The sequence below is a fragment of the Saccopteryx leptura genome, chromosome 1 (genome assembly GCF_036850995.1).
Source record: "Saccopteryx leptura isolate mSacLep1 chromosome 1, mSacLep1_pri_phased_curated, whole genome shotgun sequence".
Lineage (NCBI taxonomy): Eukaryota > Metazoa > Chordata > Mammalia > Chiroptera > Emballonuridae > Saccopteryx > Saccopteryx leptura.
The window spans coordinates 299,286,788-299,303,821 of record NC_089503.1 but is presented as its reverse complement, the minus strand read 5'-3'; positions in this window follow the sequence as shown (position 1 = coordinate 299,303,821).

Genomic DNA, 17,034 nt, shown 5'->3' with positions numbered 1-17,034 from the left:
AGAGGCATCCAGGTTCTTGGAGAGAAGATGCAGGCAGTCAAAAGAGAAAGGAGTTAGGAATCAGACATCAGGACACAAAGTCCTGCCAAGGTGACACATGACTCATGCAAGAGCCAGGGATGAGTGGTAGGGAGGTGATAGAGGTGCTATTTCATGTGAATTAGTTCTTCTCACAGCATCCCCAATGCTCTCCAAAGAAGCCAGCCTCCTAGAGAAATGGGAGTAGTCAGGAAAAGAGCCTCGGAGTATCACAGACTGTGCCCAGGTGACCCTGGTTACAAAACTCCTCTATACCTCATCTGTTTAATGCAACAGATGATTCCTACCTCAAAGGGTTGTAAGAATTAAATGAGATACTGTATGTAAAGCATTTAGTATCTGGGGCATTATACTGGCCCAATACATGCTGGCTTATTATCACTATTGCTATTGTCGCTCTGCCGTTATCATCATCAATATTATTGTCCTCAAGGGAAGAGCAGCTATTTCAAAGGAAAAATACAATGGCCTAGATAAACTTCAGTGACAAATTCACAGGTATTCCTCCTGTGAATCAAAAGCTTAGCAGTGCAGGTCACATGGTCTCTAATGACACAAGTGCTCCTGATAAACTGAGCAAAAAGTCAAATAAAATAACTGAAGCAGTATCCGGTGCCCCACTTTTCTCCAGTATGGTTTACATGTTCTCCTAATTAAATTTCTGAGTAAACTCTGCTCCAGAGCCATGCTGGGTTCACTCGGATGCGCTACAGAATGAGTCACAGCCTCAACAGAAACTTCTCTGCTCCGAGTGCCAAATGCCTTGCTGTAGGTGCAGCATCAAAATTAATTTATTATTTCACCCGCGCTTAATTAATTCCACTGCCAGCTACCTGTTGTTGATGGACTTCTGTTGACAGCGCTGAGCAAACTTTTAAGCCAAATAGTTTTAATAACTTGTTTACTGCTGGGTGGTCTGCCACTTTTGATTAAATTTCATGAGGATTTACAACCATCTTTTCGCCCACATGTCTGTAACCTTTGAGGGATGTCTGACAAAAAAGCAAAGGTCGTGGGTTCCAAAAGCCCTTGTTCTCGTAAATATATTAGACAGCTGATCCTGAGCATGCAGCTGTTTCTCATCCTCTCGCCACCCTCCCTTCACTCTTTTTTTTTTTTAATAGCAATTCTCAACGGGGATAAAAATTAACATGAATAAATTAATGGTTTAATTTTGCAAGAGAAAGGAGAGAGTTTACGACGTCTCGCTGGGGAATGGGGCCCCTGTCTTCGCTGATGACCCAAACATGTCTGCCAAGGAGAAATATGGTGTCCAGTCTCCCATTGAACTGCCACAGGAATGGATTGGCCGTGGCTACAGGCTTGACAGGTGCAATAAATATTAATTAGTGTGCTTGGCTACAGAGGGAGTAATGATATACACTGCTCCTCTGAAGCGTTAAATTGTAGTGTTAGGCTTGATAATGCCTCATCTTCTCCATCATGGCCGGAAAACATTTTGAGTTACATGCATCCTCGTAAAAGCAAAGGTATAAAGGTTTATCTGTTGTCAGGAATTACAGGCACAAAAGTGGGGGCTAAGACTGACTGCTCGTGAGTCAGGCAGTAGGTATTCCCTATGTGGTTATTATGTTTTGTTTTATTTTATTTTTTAAAATCATCATTTAAAGTAGTACTAACCAATTTCTAAAAGGTTTGTTGTTGTTAAGGGATAAAGCTGAAACATTTTGCTATGTTCAAGATATTTAACTACATTGGCAATGGATGCTAAAACTCCTTGTCTAAAACAGCAGCCATGATATGCATTAAATATTAGAGGAACTGTGCTTATTAGATTATGGGGGAGTTGATAGGTTTATGGAGTTTGACTGAATTATTAGAATGTCCCCCAGTGTTTCAGGATAAGTCCCTATAACAGCCTGGGATCTGGAGGTGGCTGCTTTGGGGAACTAAAGATAAAATTGCTCTTAAAATTCAGCTCTGATCAGAAACAAGAAAACAAAAAACCCAAGTAAAATCGTCGAGGAAGTAAAATCGTCGAGGAAGCCACGATAAGAAAATTAAGATTAGCACAGATTCTAGGCTTGCAACAAAACACAGTATTGAAATGGGTATGTTTAGTTGTTTACACCTAAAGTTACAGCAAAACAACATTTCACCAAGAAAGGAGGCTCTAATTAAATACTGATATTTTCCAAATCCTTAATTATAATGGCTTACAGTTCTGCCTAAGGGCTTCTCTAGGAGCTAATTTGCTGGAATATCACCATTTACACTTTTTCATTTGTTGAAGATCTTGCTCCCTCGCGAATTGCCTTTTTTAGTTTGTTAAAACTTCATTTGGCATTCTCTTTCTGGGAATGCTTCCTACCCCCTGTATAGGAAAAACTAGCAAGAAACTTGGCAAACAAAGTTGCATTTGCGATGGAATTCTACCCCCTCCTGCATGACTTAAATGTGTGGATATCTGTTTCTGTGGTGCAGCTGCAGAGAAATCGTTTTTGGCAACGCGAGAGCACATGTGTTTTATTCTCTCCTGGAGCCCTGAGTTCTAGCAGCATATCCCCAAGCAAGTGTTTCTGGAGCTACAGGGAAGCAGGACCCAAGGGCATGGAAATATTAACTAATGATGAGTTGTCTTGACTCAGCAGGTGCCAGGAGACTGGGGCCAGGCGATTTCTGCGAAGTACGGCCTGCAGGTAATCCCTCAGGACACAGGCCCCTAGGTCAGTGGGACGTGCCCTCCTCCAGTGCCCTCCTCCCCTACAACACTTCCGCCTGCTTTCCTAGGGAAGGGCACAGCTCATCTTCCCCCAAGACCCTTGGAAGAGCTTTGTCTACTTCCTGGAGGTAGACTCTAAAATTATAATCCTCTACATTTCCTGCCTACAAGACCCTTAAACACAGAGACCACTGTGGGACGGCAGCTGAAGGGGAATAGGAATGAATACATGAATGGTCACTTCTTGTCCCCAGACTGGAGTCAGATTTCTAGAACTTGATCCTTGGCAGAGTGGGCCAAGAGGTGAACAGGAAGGTCCGTGGGATAAGAACAGGGTGTATTCACTAGCCTCAAGTAGAAGTGTGCTCCCCTACAATCCTCTGGACTAAAAGGTTCTGCCTGGTTCTGTTATGAAATAATTCATAGAAATGGCCAAGTTTCTAACTGTCATCAAAATACAGATAATGAATGACATCCTTGCAGAAGATTAGAATGTGGGTGCTGTGGCCTCATTATTAAACATGGCCTTACTTGTATGTGCCTCCTACCTACTTTGAAAATGTTCAAAGTCCAATGCCCTCAATAAAAAATTTAAAAAAAAAATCAAGGCATATCCAAAGGCAAACCTAGAGATAGTATTCAGGGACGTATTGGTCCCACGAAAATTAAAAGTCCACCAAGTAAATATTGAGAAAATAATAAAAAATTGAGCAAGCTTTGATTCTTTTCTTGGAGCTCTAGGGATTCTTTCAGATGCTCTTTCATATGGAAGGGGCCGTACCTGCACCTTCCTGGGCTGTGACCTAGTGATTGAAATGACTAAACTTCCCTGAGGCGTGGCTGAGAGACTCACACAGAAAGACATCCAGTTAGATGCAATTATACTTTTTTCATAAGAAAAGTCCCTATTGAAAGCTCTAAAAATACATATCTTAAAAGCGTGCTAAATAAGGGGGAGTTAAAAATAAAATACGAGTGGAATTTGGAACCAGAGATCTGAGTTTAAGTATGGATTCGCCAAGAGATGCTCTATCTCAGGTAAGTCATTAGAGCCTCAGTCCCTCATCTGTCCACTGAGTATGGTGGTACCTTCTAGAAAGGGCTTTTAGGGGGATCAAATGAGATTATGCTTCTAATGTTTGTCAGTATGCTTAATGCTAATAAACAGATGCTATACAGAGTCATGACATGATGTTAGTAATTGCTAATAAATTTCAAAATCCTTGCCATGACCCATAAGACCCTGCATCATCAGATTCCTCCTCACAGCTAGACCATGTGGGCAGCAGAATTTCAGCCATCGAGGAGATTCCACAGTCTCCAAGACTGTGAACCTGATGAGTTACTGTGCCCAAGAATATGTTACAAAGAATATGTTTAAAGGGCTAATCAGTCCGCCTAGACGGTGGCACAGTAAATAGAGCATCAAACTGGGATGCAGAAGATCCAAGTTCAAAACCTCAAGGTCACCGGCTTCAGCACAGGCTCATCCAGCTTGAGCGTGGGATCATAGACATGGCCCCTTGATCACTGGCTTGAGCCCAGAAGTTGCTGGCTTAAAGCCCAAGGTCATTGGCTTGAGCAAGGGTTCACTCGCTCTGCTGTAACCCCCTAGTCCAAGCACATATGAGAAAGCAATCATTGAACAACTAAGGTGCTGCAACAAAGAATTGATGCTTCTCACCTCTTTCCCTTCCTGTCTGTCTGTCCCTACCTGTCCCTCTCCCCTCTCTCTGACTCTCTCTCTGTCTCTGTGAAAAATAAATAAATAAATAAATAAATAAATGGCTAATCAAGTGATTTTAAAATGGAAAGAGAATCATGGATTATCCAGATGTCCAATAAAATCGCATAAGCCCTTAAAAGCAGAGGTAGGCAGGGCAGAGAGATTTCAAACCTGAGGACTTAACCTGTTATTGCTGGTGTGAAGACAGAAGGAGCCACATGGATAGTGTGATGAAGAAGTGAATTCAGCTAACCACCAATGAGGACCAGGAGCCCCAGATGAGAACTGCAGCCTGACTGACATCTTGATTTTAGCCTTGGGAGACCCTAAGCAGAGAATTTACCTGTGCCCACACTTCTGTCCTCTAGAAACTGTGAGATAATAAATAGAAGTTGTTTTATGCCCTGCTTTTGTGGTAATTTGCTATGGCTGCAATAGAAGACTACTACAGTCATCTACCTCTTACAAAGCATACACTTTTGGAACATACCATGCTCTTTCTACCTCAGGGCCTCTGCACAGGCTACTCCCTTTATCTCTTTCCCCAACTCTTCACCCAGCTAACACCGTTTGTTCATCACGTTGGTGTCAGCTCAAATTTTACCTCTTCATAAAAGCAGTCCTTGAATTTCTCATCTAAAGTGGGTCTCCCCCATTTCAACTCTCTTTCAAGACCCTATTGGTTACTTTGTGAGTTTTTGTCATAGTTTGTAATTAGCTTGTCTTTTTTCTTGGGTTTTTTTTTCCTACTTACCATAACTATAAATGCAGTACATACTATGACTCAATGAATAGTTGTTGAATAAACATAGATTAATGCCTTACTCAATCTTTATGAATTGTATTTATTTCTGTGAAGCCTAGATACTACTATTAGCCCCATTTTACGTGGGTTCAATCCTGGTTAGGGCATATACAAGAAGCAACCAATGCGTGCACAACTAAATAGAACAACTAAGTGGGACAGTAAATTAATGTTTCTCTCTATATATATTTCTTCCCCCTCCCCTTTCTCTCTCTCTCTCAAATCAATGAGGAAAAAATATTTAAGAGATTGAGTAACATTCCGAAGACACACAGTCCCTACGTGTTGAACGCAAGCATGATCTAAAGTTCATATCCTTAATGTCTGAGATTTCATGCCCCTCTGATGTAAGCTCTACAGGTAAGAAAAACCATCAGAGTGAACCAACAGATTTTATTCCCCGAATTCAGCTATTTCGAGCACTGTATGATGTAACAGACCCTTAAATTCAAAGTTTTGCCTCGTTCCACAGCCCTTGAGGCATGGCCTCTCTATTAGTGTTCTAGGGCTGCTGCGACAAAGTAGGTGGCTTATCACAACAGAGAGGTGTTCTTTCCCATTTGGAGAGGTAGTTCTGGAGGCCAGAAATCTGAGTCAAGGTATAGGCAGGGCCAGGCTCCTGACACCTACAGGAGGATACCCTTCCTGGCCTCTTAGTCTGGCGGTTGACTGTAATCTTTAGCATTCCTTGGCTTGGAGATGCATCACTCCAATCTCTGCCTCCATTGTCTGTGGCAGGTCGCCCTGTGCGTCTGCACCCAAATTTCCCCTTTCTATAAGTCATATTGGATCAAAGGTCCACCCTTATCCAGTATGACCTCACCTTTGTTAAAACTAATTATATCTGCAATGGCCTGATTTCCAAATAAGGTCACATTCTTAGGCACGGGGGTGGGGGTGGGGGGAGGGTGTAGAATTTCAACATATAGATTTGGGGGAACACAATTTCACCCCTCACAACCTCCAAACCATAGGACATGATTTTGATATTCATCAGAATAGCTGTGTTGGTCCTGCTCCTCTCTGCTGATATGTGGCTTCTTGCTCCTGGGTAGAACACAGCGTCCGAGGTCAGAGGCTGCCACCACTGCCCAGGTGGCTGCAACAGGAGGGAGCAATTAGAGGAAAGAGCTTGTTTGTGAAAGCCAAACTCGGTTCCCTCATTACTTTCTCTGTCGCTCCCTGCACCTTCCTTGCTCTCTGCCCACTCTCTTGGGTGGTCATTTATGGGAAGCCACGTGACAGGCAGGTACAACAGTAAAAGTGTAATCACTGTCTTGGACATTTGATTTTTGCAAATGACAGTTTTACAAAAGTATCTGCAGAAATCCAGTGGAGTCCTTTCCAGGTGGCTCCAAATGGGGACAAAAATAGAAACGTACAGCAGACACCAAAATTAATGAAGCCAGATTATTAAAACACTAAAATACCCACTCCTGGCTCTGCAGCAAGTCACGACTCTTACATGTTTTATTGTACTAGCAAGAGACCACTGCACAGCTTGAAGTGTGACTCTGAGGTCACTGAACTTGGGGAATTCTCCAACTGTTTTGCAGCTACCACAGGTTTTGTGTGTGGAGCCTGCATATTTGCAGGGGGGAAACATCCATGTTTTAAAATTAGCTAGTCACAATTTTTCAGTAATAGAAAAACATAAGATGAAAACCATGAAATATGCTTTAAAGCACCTAGTGTGTATTGAAAATGGAAAAAGGGCTTTTAGTAAAATACGTGTTGTGTTTCTTGAACTATTTGTTCCACTCATCTTGGGCTCCCTCTAGCCCATGGCTATCAAAAGGAAAGTAGTAAGAATAAAATATTCCAGTATCTGAACCATACTGCTGATTATGATGTCCTGGCATTCTGGTTCAAATGTTCCAAAACAATAAAAAGATACTGAAAACTGGATGACTTGGGCACTGGCAAAGAGAACAGGCCCTGCCCTTTGCAGAACAGGGACAAGCATTAACTCTTCAGTGCCTGGATCTCGGAGAAGGTCTGAGGGTCCAAAGGAAGGATCAGGGTGACAGCTCTTACAAGGAGCCTTCTGGGGACACAGGGCAATGGTTATCTATCCACTGATAAATTGTATCCATGTGAATCAGGTAAAACCAATACTGTGCAAATTTCTACCCCAAAGTTCACCTTTAATATAACAATCTGTAGACACAATTTACCATGAAAGATATGAATATGTCTTTTCTTTGGGGTAAGATGTGAGTTCTCCCAGCTGTCCCTTGCTGCAGCTCCTCAAGATTCTGTTAAGCCACTGACCTATGGCATTGTTTTACCTGGAGCTTAGCCATCTCCACGAGGAAGGACTCACTGATCATTGGAGTCCCTATGTCACCAGATAGTTAGCCCTGCTTTCACAAAGGTGGTGCTCTCCCAGACATTTCCAATGCAACTTGCAGCATTTTTTATAGGAAGCCCTACTTTTACAGGAAACAAATATATTCAAAGTCAGTCCTGTGAACAGATTTTCTGCTCAATAGATGATGCTCACTTGGAACTTAGCTTCATATATCCCCTCAGTAATTTCCCGTTCCACTCTGATGTAGCTGTCACAGTTCAAAACAGAATGGTTAATTCCTATCATGAAGAAAGAACAGTTAGAAAACCCCATAAATTTCTGTTTCTTTTGAGTTTAAAAGAAGTTAACTGATAGGTATAAGAACAATCTATATTCTTGAATTAGTTGTCAACAATTCAAGCTCAAAATCCACATTTAAATAAAATTTGAATTTCCAGCTTGCCTTTAAAAAAGGGGATCACCCACTCTGGTCCTCCAGTCCCACATTATTACATTAATTACAACAATCAGAGTAAGGGGGGGCTGGCTCCATGGCCAACCTTAATTCACCATACTCCTTCCCAGCTAAACTCATTTTTGCTACCTATCTAACCTGTGGGCAATTCAGTTTCTGACCCTTGATGTCATCTGTCAATGGCCAAGGCCAATTTATTTCTGTAAGGAAAGACCTCTGTATTGATTAAAAGTTTTCAGGACATCAACCTGAATTTGCTTAGTCTTGGTCCCTGCATGTGAAATTCAATACTTGTACTATCCCAAAACATCTTCAATTGCCATTCAACTCAGATGCATTTACTTAAACAAGCAATTAGCCCTGGCAATAAAAGGCTGAAAAGAGATTAAATTCACGAATCAGCTACTTGTTCTTCCCTAGATGATGCCATTAGTCAGTGTCCAAGTGTTGATGTGTAGCAAATATTGTGCCAATTCTGGTACCAAGGAGATTGAAGATAGGACTGTCTAATGTTTCAGAAAATTCAGAGGCAGAAGGTGGGTTTGGCGCAGAAACGGTCAATCAATTTACTTAATGTCTACTGAGCATACAACACTCTACCAGGCAGGCTGTGGGCTTGGGAGGAGGGGAAAAGATTGAGAGAATGAACCCACACTTTACATAGTATATTTATTATAGACATGAATATGAATGAATATATATGTATATTTATATATACCACATTGTTGCCACTGATTAGAAAATCAAAATAATTGTAGAATATATTTGTAAATTAATGACTGGTATTTAAGGAGCAAGTATAACTTCTTTTACAGCTTAACTATGTTTTAAATAACAAAAATAAATTCACCATGTTATGGGAAAATTCTCTTTATAGGAGATTGATATGCTGTCAAATACACGCACAAACATGCTGAAAAAAAATTCAAAAATCTATAGTCTTTTTTACCTCTCTGCATGGACACAACTAGTATTGTATATAGCGTTTTCTTTTAAACCTGATTTGGATTTGCCAAGAGGGAAAAGACGGTTAAATTAAAAGGCCATATATATTTTACCATTGTGTATAGCGAAAGGAAAGGGAAGGCTGTAAAAATCACTCACATGCTTTCATCTCCCTCCTTCTTTTCTCTAAATATCTGTATTTCCTATGCCCCGGAAGTCATCCTCTCTAAATCCAAGACCCAGCACCCGTCCTCTCGTTGGCAAGTCACAAGCCATGACCTGGAGCTGAATGACTGACTGCTTCTCTTCTTGGACAAAAGATACTTAACCCCCAAATATAGGGCTTGACCCATAAATAAACCCACACCTATATGGTCAATTAATCTATGACAAAAAAGGCAAGAATAAACTATAGGGTAAAGATAGTTTCTCCAATAAATAATGTTGAGGAAATTGAATGAATATATGCAAAAAATATATTAAACTAGATCACTTTCTTACACCATAATTTTTTTAAAAAAAGAAACTTAAAATGGATTAAATATTTAAATGTAAGACCTGAAACTATAAAACTCCTAGAAGAAAACAGAGGCAGTAAACTCTGTGACATTGCTCTTATCAATATTTTTTTTTAGATATGTCTCCTCAGGCAAGAGAAACAAAAGAAAAAACAAACCAATGGGTCTACATCAAACTAAAGAGTTTTGCACAGCAAAGGAAACCATCGACAAAATGAAAAGACAATGTACCAAATGGGAGAAGATATTTGCCAAATTTTAAAATAGTTTATACACCTTAACACCAAAAAAAAACAATTTGATTTACAAATGGGAGGAGGACCTGAATAGAGAATTCTCCAAAGAGGACATACAAATAAATGGCCAATAGACATATGAAAAGATGTTCAACATCACTAATCATCAGGGAAATACAAATTCAAACCACCATGGGATATCACTTCATACCTGCCCGAATGGCTATCGTCAATAAATCAACAAATAATAAATGTTGGCAAGAATGTAGAAAGAAGAAACCCCTCATACACTGTTGGTGGGATTGAAAATTGGTATAGCCAATATAGAAAAGAGTGTGGAAGTCCCTCAAAAACTTTAAAATAGAAATACCACATGACCCAGAAATTCTATTTCTGAGTATTTATACAAAGAAATTCAAAACACTAATTGAAAAGATATGGCCCTGGCCGGTTGGCTCAGTGGCAGAGCGTCGGCCTGGTGTGCAGGAGTCCCGGGTTCGATTCCCGGCCAGGGCACACAGGAGAGGTGCCCATCTGCTTCTCCTCCCCTCCCCCTCTCCTTCCTCTCTGTCTCTCTCTTCCCCTCCCACAGCCAAGGCTCCACTGGAGCAAGGTTGGCCCGGGCGCTGAGGATGGCTCCATGGCCTCTGCCTCAGGTGCTAGAATGGCTCTGGTTGCAACAGAGCAACGCCCCAGATGGGCAGAGCATCGCCCCCTGGTGGGCATGCCGGGTGGATCCCGGTCGGGCGTATGCAGGAGTCTGTCTGACTGCCTCCCCGTTTCCAACTTCAGAAAAATACAAAAAAAAAAAAAAAGAAAAAAAAAAAAAGATATATGCACCCCTATGGTCATTACAGCATTATTTATGGAAGCAACCTAAGTGTTCAACACATGAATGGACAAAGAAGAAGTGGTACATATATGCAAAGAAATATTACTGAGCCATAAAAATGAATGAAATCTAACCATTTATGACAACATGGATGTACCTAGAGGGTATTATGCTAATTTAAGTAAGTCAGACAGAGAGACACATATTACATGATTTCACATATATGTGGAAACTAAAAAACAAAATAATTGAACAAAAAAACAGAAAGAAACTGAAAGAGAGAACAAATTTATGGTCACCAGATGGGAAGGAAGGTAAAGAGTTTTGGTGAGAAAAGTCAAAGGGATAAAAAAGCAAAAACTGCCAGTTATAAAATAGTCACAGGGATATAAAGCGCAGCATAGGGAACATAGTCAACAATATTGTAATAACTACTATGTATGGTATATAATTATTTATGATGGAAACTAGATATACCAAGGTGACCACTTACTTATAAGGCATATAAGTGTCTGATCACTATGTTATACACCTGAAATTAATTTAATATTGTATTTCAACTGTAATTGAAAAAATAAAATTTAAAAAACAAATATAAGGCTTTCGGCCCTGGCCAGTTGGCTCAGCAGTAGAGCGTCGGCCTGGCATGCAGAAATCCCGGGTTCGATTCCCGGCCAGGGCACACAGGAGAAGTGCCCATCTGCTTCTCCACCCCTCCCCCTCTCCTTCCTCTCTTTCTCTCTCTTCCCCTCCCGCAGGGAGGCTCCATTGGAGCAAAGATGGCCCAGGCGCTGGGGATGGCTCCTTGGCCTCTGCCCCAGGCGCTAAAGTGGCTCTGGTTGCAACAGAGCGACGCCCCGGAGGGGCAGAGCGTCGCCCCCTGGTGGGCGTGCCAGGTGGCGCATGCGGGAGTCTGTCTGACTGTCTCTCCCTGTTTCCAGCTTCAGAAAAATACAAAAATATATATATATAAGGCTTGAAAGAGAAAACTTTCGAGAATAAACACTAATTTTCAAACACTTCTAGAGTAAGCCTTTTTTTTCACAATTAAGCACAGACTTGGCTAAGACAGATGCTATTACTAAACTGAATGGCCAAAAAAAGAAAAGAAAAGAAAAGAAAACACATTCTGAATCAGTTGTTTTGTAATAGATTGAGAAGGGGTGAATTGATGTACATTTGCATTCCTTAATTTATTAAATAAACATTTAATGAGTACCTACTATGAGTTTAGGTTATGTTTTAGACAATGGAGATATAAAAATGCAGCCCCTGATTTAAAGGGACTCATTCCTACAGGAGAGTTCGACCATAATAAATGCTATATTAACAGTATGAGCAAAGTGCTATGGAAGTATTTCAGAAAGGATAGCTGATGTATCAGCTACTGCTGCATAACAAAGTACCACAAACTTGGACTCAAAACACCAACCACTGATAATTCTCATATGCCTGAGGGACAACTGAATGATTCTGTTAATCTCAGCGTGGCTCAAGTACACATCTTCAGTAAAATGTTGGATGCCTGGTCCAGGATAGCCTTGACTGAGTTAACCTTCACTGACTGCTCAGTTTCCTCTGTTTCATTTTCACATACGATTCCCTGGACATGTCCACAGAGAAAAAAAATGGGATTAAGGGAAAGGGGGGGGGGGGGGGAGGCAAAATCAACAGGTGTTCTTTAAAAGCATCTGCTTGAGTCAACTTTATCATTGTCCCATTGTTCAAAGCAAGTCACATGAACAAGCCCAGAGTCAGTCTGGGAAGGAACCATCATGTAACAGAATGAAGGATGTGGATAAAGGGAGGCCATTTGATTAGGGTCCCTGATGCAATCACTCTAGCACAGACAAAGAGACTTGGAAGCTAGGAGACCAGTTAGGAGCTACCACAGTTGTAGTAGCAGAAAAATAAAATATAAGGGCTTAAGCCAGTGGTTCTCAAACATTTTGAAGTTGAAGTGCATTTAAAATCCTAAAAATAATTGTAGGTGCACTATATACAAATTTCTGAGAAATATGTTATAATAATTAAGTCAAATATTAAAGAAAAAATATAAAGTCTAAGTGTGCTTTTATGGTAAATAAAATAAATATGACAAAATTAAATTTATTCTGACACTAAAAAAGATTTTTATGTTACATTTTTGAATTATGCTATTTAGAATTCATAGAAAAGAGGAGTTAAAATTTTTTTAAATGACAAAAAAGTTATCTTTTATATATATAGGTACATTCTTAGTAAGATTTAGTAAATTTGGCAGGTCCCAGTGTAAATGTGGTGTTTTTTCATTCTTGTGTTTATGAAAAACATGAGCCTGATGTGTCCTAGTGATTTCTTCAATGTTTGGGCATATATTTGAAAGGCAAACTCTCATTTCCTTGTCAATACATTGAAGAATTCCTCTGTTTTTACTCTTAATTGTGTTGAGGGTAGAAAATCCTAATTCACATAAATAGGATGTTGAAAATTGTAGTAAAATGTTCAAAACTTTTTTAGATATTGCCACATATTATTCTTTTATAGAAATCCAAAAGGCTTCAAGAGACAATTCCTTATGTTTAATCATCAATCCACGATCAGTGGATATAGCTGCCAGTTCTTCTTCTGTTAATGTTAAACCAAAATCACTTGAAGCTTCCATGAATGGGTTTCTAATCCAATTGTATTGTTCAGTGTTAAGTGATGGAAAATGCTATAAATCAGGGGTTGGGAACCTATGGCTCGTGAGCCAGATGTGGCTCTTTTGATGGCTGCATCTGGATTGCAGACAAATCTTTAATAAAAATAATAATAACATTAGAAATATAAAGCATTCTCATAATTACAATCCATTCATTTCCTACCACTCATGTTCATGGTTGCGGGTGGCTAGAGCCAATCATAGCTGTCCTCCAGAACAACACCAAGTTTTTATTGGATAATGCATAATGTACACAGATTGTTGTATGGCTCTCACAGAATTACATTTTAAAATATGTGGCGTTCATGGCTCTCTCAGCCAAAACAGTTCCCGAGCCCTGTTATAAATTAAATTCTGCCCATCAGCCTTCAAGTCCTATTTTATTTACACTTAACTTTTGCTCACTTCCAGAATCAGATTCTTCAATATCACACATCTTTTTGAGAAATCTATCCATTTTATTTGGGTGTATTTATCTAAAAATAATATAATGATGTGTTAATAATAAATATAATAATGATGTGTTAACAAAAAGAGCGGTATTTCCGTAATGAAATGGTATAATAAAGTAACTATATTTATTTTTATATCTGGACACATGCCACGAACCAGCGCAGCTAGTAATACCAGGTCCTGAGTGGGAATGGTGCGGAATTAAGAAGATACACAAAATTAAGAAAATACAGGGTCGGGAGGGCCCTGTAATTGCTGCTGGCAAGAACAAAGGGCACCCAGAAACTGCATCTTGCTTTATTTGTATGGCAAAGTGAGGCCATTAGCAAATCAATGGTCTCTGATCACGTTTCCAAGGCAACCCAAGAATTTTACCAAGTGCAGAAAACCCCCACCATACATATTATCTTAAACTTTACACCAAACAAAAGATAGAAGAAACTTGCCTCCAGTCTTTCTGGGAACATGAAGGGTATTGTAAACAATCCAGCACCACAGCTTAACAGTCTTTTGCAACCTAATTAGGCAAGTGAGGTAGGGGATTGGGCAGACTGTCAGTGTACAGCCAATTCCCCACACCTCTGGCCCCCAAAAATCTAAACTCCAAAAACCCTGTTGGTTTTCTGGTCCCAAAAGGCACATATTTGTCTGGAATACCATAGGGTGCACCTGGAAATCTTGTAGGGTGCACTAGTGAGCCCTGGCACACAGTTTGAGAACCACTGGTTTAAGCTAAGGTGGCAGCAGCAGAAAAGATAAGGAGGGGATCTGTGAGAGGCATGGTGAGTGCAGAATCTACAAGAATGAATGCATGTAGGAGTGGGGAAGAGAGAATAGTCAAATGTGAACTGAAGTATGCATGTTAAGCACCTGAGTTCACATCCCTACTAGTAATGAGTCATAAACAAGAAGCAAATTTGAAGGCAAAGAGAAAGGATGCATTCTGGTTTTGTCATGTTGGTTTAGAGGTACCATCAATAGTAGAAAGATCTAATAAACTGCTGTGCAAAGAAGACAATTTTCAAAGATTAACGAACACCACTGAGGTCAGTTGTGGTAAATTGTTAAGAGCCATGGATACAGAGTTGAAACTGCTAGCGTCCCAGGTCTTGCCCTTATTAACTGGGTAACAATGTGAGGATGGAGCAGAGAAGAAAATACGGTAACACAGGAGGTTATCAGTTGTTCATTCGTTTACATGTTTTGAATCCCTGTCTTTGCTTTTGCTCTAGTTCTGCCTCTTCCTTCAACCTACATCTCCTGCTCATTTGTAAAAGTCAGTCATGCCTACAAAATTCTACTGGGAGAAAAAAATCTTTGTATCCAGGGGGATGTGCATTTCACCGACAGGTTTTTTATACCATTTGGGATTTTTTTTTTAATATCAATGAGCTCTGTTCAGATAAGCTATTGCTGTAATTTTTTCTTTAAACTTTTAAGTCACTATAACTTTAAAAATAACCTCAGCTGTTTTGCATTTAGATGAAGACTTATTTGCATTATTATTTCATCAGAAAAATCTTGACTCAAATAATTTTTACATATGGCTTCAGAAAGGTAACTGAGTTTGTAAACATGGCTTGATTGAATTTGGATGCTAAAAACGTGTCCAGAAATACATGTATGCAATTTTATGTTGAAAGTGTATGGAAGGCCTGACCTGTGGTAGCACAGTGGATAAAGCGTTGGCCTGGAACACTGAGGTCACTGGTTCGAAACCCCAGGCTTGCCTGGTCAAGGAACATATATGGAATTGATGCTTCCTGCTTCTCCCCTCCCCTTTCCTCACTAAAATAAATTAATTAATTTTAAAAAAAAAAGAATATAGAAAAGCAGAGGGTCATGATACCAAAACTGACTCCATAGATTCCCTTTGGGAACATAAGTACGACAAAAATTAATGCTAACTTTGAGTGAAGAGAGCACAGAGCTACTAAGGAGTCTTTGGAATAACCAAGTCTAGTCAAGTCACGCCAATCATATTCCTGGGTGGGACTGAATTTGAGCTGTTTTTGAGGGAGCAGAGAGACATGATTGGGATGGGAAAGAGAGGAGATGGTGCAGTGGAACTGGTGAGAGAGATGGTCCATCATATGCTTCATTACCACCAAGCATTTGCAACTAGAATGAAAAGTTGAGAGGAATACAGAGTCTTGAGACCATTGAAAGCCTCCTGAATTTGCCTGACCAGGCGGTGGCGCAGTGGATAGAGCGTTGGACTGGGATGTGGAAGGACCCAGGTTCGAGACCCCGAGGTCGCTAGCTTGAGAATGGGCTCATCTGGCTTGAGCAAAAGCTCACCAGCTTGGACCCAGGGTCGCTGGCTCCAGCAAGGGGTTGCTCGGTCTGCTGAAGGCCCGCAGTCAAGGCACATATGGGAAAGCAATCAATGAACAACTAAGAAGTCGCAACGCGCAATGAAAAACTAATGATTGATGCTTCTCATCTGTCTCCATTCCTGTCTGTCTGTCCCTGTCTATCCCTCTGATTCCCTCTCTGTAAAAAAATAAATAAATAAAAATTAAAAAAAAAGAAAAGAAAAAGAAAGCCTCCTGAATTTATATGGAAAGATAAAACTCATTATTTTGGCCTTAATGGACTTGCTAGGGCTGCCCCTCTCCTCTCCAAGCTTCTGTCTCCCTACTCCAGCTAAATGGTCCACCTCAATATCCTACCAGCCCACCACACCTCAGAACTAGGGTTGGCGTCCGCCCACGATAGAGAGTATGCATTACTGTCACCTGTGAAGCTTTGTCAGCTTTGCTATTAGTTTTTAATATAACTGTCCTCCATCTCCAAAAGAAAGAGGACAGATATATTAAATTTCTTGACATCAGAGTCTAGGTCTAATGCAAGTTTGTGGAGACAATGAAGAAAATCGACATTTGTTTTGAAGGTGATTTTAATGAGTCTGATAATGATTGACACCTCCCTACAAAAACATGATGCATAGGTCACAATGAGAGACATGCACTTCTCTTCCTGGTGGCAGATTAATGAGTTTTTGAAAGCTGCCATCTTCAAGAGGCTGTGAGAAGTATCATAGGGCGAGACGACATAATAAGAGTCAGCGATTCTCTCCCATTCTCTCAGCGTCTGGCAGAAAGGCTTGGTTGGTCTGTGGGACAGTTACATTCACTGTGGGGCCATACTCTGAAATAGGGACTCTGGGCTTGTGTTGTTCTCTCTTTGGAAGGGACTAGCAAGAAAAGAGCCTTATAATCAGGGCAAAACAACCCAAGTTTGGCTGCCAAATAGTTAGCGTGTAGGTGCCAACCATTTATAGGAGTTGTTAAAAAAACAAACCACAAAGGTAAGTGAAAGGACAGACCCTCCCACTAATTAA